We start from the raw sequence: 4,741 nt of genomic DNA on the forward strand, positions 1-4,741 counted from the left end.
TTATATATACAGTATATACACTCACCGGCCACTTTATTAGGTACCCCATGCTAGTAACGGGTTGGACCCCTTTTTGCCTTCAGAACTGCCTCAATTCTTCGTGGCATAGATTCAACAAGGTGCTGGAAGCATTCCTCAGGGAGTTTGGTCCATATTGACATGATGGCATCACACAGTTGCCGCAGATTTGTCGGCTGCACATCCATGATGCGAATCTCCCGTTCCACCACATCCCAAAGATGCTCTATTGGATTGAGATCTGGTGACTGTGGAGGCCATTTGAGTACAGTGAACTCATTGTCATGTTCAAGAAACCAGTCTGAGATGATTCCAGCTTTATGACATGGCACATTATCCTGCTGAAAGTAGCCATCAGAAGTTGGGTACATTGTGGTCATAAAGGGATGGACATGGTCAGCAACAATACTCAGGTAGGCTGTGGCGGTGCAACGATGCTCAATTGGTACCAAAGGGCCCAAAGAGTGCCAAGAAAATATTCCCCACACCATGACACCACCACCACCAGCCTGAACCGTTGATACAAGGCAGGATGGATCCATGCTTTCATGTTGTAGACGCCAAATTCTGACCCTACCATCCGAATGTCGCAGCAGAAATCGAGACTCATCAGACCAGGCAACGTTTTTCCAATCTTCTATTGTCCAATTTCAATGAGCTTGTGCAAATTGTAGCCTCAGTTTCCTGTTCTTAGCTGAAAGGAGTGGCACCCGGTGTGGTCTTCTGCTGCTGTAGCCCATCTGCCTCAAAGTTCGACGTACTGTGCGTTCAGAGATGCTCTTCTGCCCACCTTGGTTGCAACGGGTGGTTATTTGAGTCACTGTTGCCCTTCTATCAGCTCGAACCAGTCTGCCCATTCTCCTCTGACCTCTGGCATCAACAAGGCATTTCCACCCACAGAACTGCCACTCACTGGATGTTTTTTCTTTTTCGGACAATTCTCTGTAAACCATAGAGATGGTTGTGTGTGAAAATCCCAGTAGATCAGCAGTTTCTGAAATACTCAGACCAGCCCTTCTGGCACCAACAATCATGCCACGTTCAAAGTCACTCAAATCACCTTTCTTCCCGATACTGATGCTCGGTTTGAACTGCAGGAGATTGTCTTGACCATGTCTACATGCCTAAATGCACTGAGTCGCCGCCATGTGATTGGCTGCTTAGAAATTAAGTGTTAACGAGCAGTTGGACAGGTGTACCTAATAAAGTGGCCGGTGAGTGTATATATACATACATATATATCAGAAGGTCAAAGGCACACTGAGTAAAACGTAACTGACCTTCGGCTTCATGCTGGAACGTAGTTGCCACAAACAGTAGCGACATTACCTGCAGTTCGTGCTCTAAAATGCACACAGAGAGGATTAGATTACAACACAGGCAGTCGGCCTAGAGTTTTCTCACCACAGATCGATGATGTGATGAAGTGTCTAAGATGTGAGAGCTGCTGGGTGATTTATGTAAATGAGCTGCAGATTAAATCTTGTTTTTATAGATGACATCTATTTTTTTATTTCAGAAAAGTATACAAGAGTACAAACACAGCTTTATATTTCCACCTATAATAGAACTTGCGTTACCTCCAGTTTTATTTGAGTAACTGCATTTATGTCCCAATCCGAACTCAATTCGAACCCAATCCGAACCTAACCCTAAAGAGGTCTCTAAATCACCTTTTCACAATTATCTGGGCTAACAGGTCAGCTTTTTAATGTGATAGATTTCTGGGAGAATAGAGGAGCGTTAAAGGGTAAATAGTCACGGCAACAAAGAGTTGGACTTGGAAACGATCTGCAGGCAGATCAGAGCATCATTCCTTCTGCTTTCAGAAGCAGCCTGAAATGTGAGAAGCTACCAGCTGCAATCAGAAGCCAGAGGAAAATAGATTGAAGCCAACAAGAGGAGTTGTTGTTGCTGGGCGTTGTAGATGACCATTTAGGCCAGCATTTGTCAATGGGTGGTAATGCTACTAGGTAGAATTTACACCAAATATGCACATCAGTAACAGTTTAACTTTAATCTACTTACTAAAAACTGTGGTCTGTAATATTAAAACAAACATGGCTTTGCAACTGTTCTGTTGGTCACTCTTGTCAGGGTTTTTGTCAGCTGCTTGTTGCAAAGGCAACGCCTTGTTCCTTACATTAGAGTACTATCTATTAAATTTCATCTACATGGAATTTACTGTGTACATTCAGCAAAATGAGTTCTCTTTTTCATGGTCCTAGCCATGATATTAATTTTGTGTAAAAGAATGGATTTCTCTGAGGGATACACAATGAACGTATTGTTATTGCAGTGGTTACACTTTTTTTAAAGGGATATTCACCTGAAAGCATTTAGATTTGCATTAAACAATTCACAATACAAATGTCTTTGTTAGCAAGACTGTAACACGGTGTTGTAGAAGCACATGAACACAAAACATTAAATATTCTAAAACCCCAAATCCACGGCCTGACCAGTGGATCACAACAGCAACAGCATCTGTCAAGGATCAGAGGAGATCAGCTCAAAGCAGATTAAAGGAAGGCAGGACAATCCAGGGGATGAAGCCAGAGCCAGTGTCAAAGAGGTTCACTGGAGTTCAGGCCAGAAGATCAGAGATTCGAAGGTCTCCGTGTCAGAAAGCAGATCCAGGTTCGGTGAACAGGCAAAATCCAGCAGGAGTCCGAAGACAGATCAGGCAAACAGATCCGTATTGGAACAGGCAGGCTCAGAGGTCTAAAGGAAGAATGGGTCAGGGTTTAGCAATCAGAACACAAACAGGTATGCTAGAGAATTCTCACCAAAGGCTCGAGAATAATCTGGCACTGATGACTGGTTAGAGGGCTGGTTAGATATAGGCTGGAGCAGGTGGATCACATGAAGGGTAATAAGAAATGGGCAGAGCTTGGCAGGTGAATGAAATGAACAATCGATCCAATCATCAGCACCAAGATCATAACAGCATCAGCTTTGTTACAGGGCTTTTATCACATAAAATTGTTAATGCTTTTATGTTCAGCTTTATAACTTGGTGTTTTAGTGAACTTTTAAGTCTAAATATTAGTCAGCATCTTTGAAAGTGATGTATTCAGTGTTTTACATTTGTAATCAGGAGCTGAAAGCCCAGAGGGAAGCTTGGGAGGATTCCCAAATCACCCTTGGTCGCAGTGTTTTTTGTTTTCATCTCTACCCCATTAAACCCATGTGAATTGTTATGCAGTGGCATTGCTTCTCTTGGAGGGCCCTGAGAGCAACCAGAGGCGAGTGGCCCATTCAAATTTTAAAATAAGGATAGAAACAATTACCTTAATAAAGATGGTACAAATAAATGAGAAACTGATGAGTGGAGTAGAGAATATTTGTGCCAGATGCAGCCAGCATGCATAATGAACCAACCTTTTGTGGAGGGGTCAAGGTCAGTGTGACCAGAGCCAGCCAGTATAAGAACAAGATTACAGCTACATCAGGTTAGCACTGCCTTAATGGTCCTTTCATTCAATCAGATTGAGCACAGAACATTTAAAATAGATGGTCAGCAATGTTAAACCATAAGTTATTGGTTATTAATCTGCTTTACAAATCAAAGGTGTATTGAATGATTATTTGGTGGTGGTCCTTAAGGTCTCTGAATAGGTTGGGCTGAAAATGTCATATTTGCTGTTCTATGAGCCCTAATGCAAGCCTGGTTAAGAGCCCTAGAATGAAACCACAGGTTTTTCTTTCTTTTATGGTATGCTCATGAATATTTAGATGAGCTGTGCACTGATTGGTTGGTTTACAACGAGCGATGCTGCTGAACAAAGACGCATCATAGCAACAAGCACTCACTCACTGAAACATCAAATTGTTGATATGGTAGGGTGACGGCCTCCTTCTGACATGTCCTACTTTTCATACCTAAAAAAATGTCCGGGGGGAATTTCAAAATCGTCTGGGATTTTGGTCGAACCTGACTCGAACCTGACTCCTTCGCTCCATCCCCTAGGTAAACCCCCCCACCTCACCTCCACACCCACACACCCACACCCTGCCGCCCCCAACCCAAATCTGGTCACCATAGATATGCAAGCATTGCTATCAACAGCTTAGCAACAGAATCATACTTACAGCTTGCGGTTGTGATGGTCTTACTGTCAGAACAGCCCCTCGTTTCAGTAAAAGAAATTTAGCAAATCCTGTTTTGAACTGTCCAAGATTTTGAAAGCTGTCTAAGTAAAGCTAAGTAAAATGCTTAGAGCAAATGAACAGCCGAGCATCAAACTTTGCAAGAATCTTCTGATAGACAAAAATAATCCATTCCAGTCGAGTCTTCGGATCCTTGGGAAGAATTTTCCCCTTTCTGCGTGCAGCCTGGAACACTGCATTTACGCCCGTGGTTCTGGCTCATTTTCAATAGAGAAACTGCCTGTTTTGTAATTCTTGGAGAATGAAACTCAACTGTAGGCTAAACAGCTAAACTGGTGTCTTACATCTAACTTTATTCACGTTCTTGAGCCGTGAACCAGTGGGCTGGTCTGTATGTCAATTTCAGGGCGTGACAAAAGTACAGGCCAGAACAAAATAAGGCACTATCCACGAATTGAAGTCAATTCGTTGCATCGTTTGATGTCACCAGTTTTATGGTGGAAGTCTAGAATTGGAGGATTTGCAGAGAAAGGGGTTGTTGATGGGGTTTGAATTTCTCTAAACGTCCAATTCACCCACTGAATTATCGTTATTCATCTATGACAATGTA

The sequence above is a fragment of the Cyprinodon variegatus genome, unplaced genomic scaffold (genome assembly GCF_000732505.1).
Source record: "Cyprinodon variegatus isolate N-32 unplaced genomic scaffold, C_variegatus-1.0 Scaffold383, whole genome shotgun sequence".
In the NCBI taxonomy this organism is placed as follows: Eukaryota; Metazoa; Chordata; class Actinopteri; order Cyprinodontiformes; family Cyprinodontidae; genus Cyprinodon; species Cyprinodon variegatus.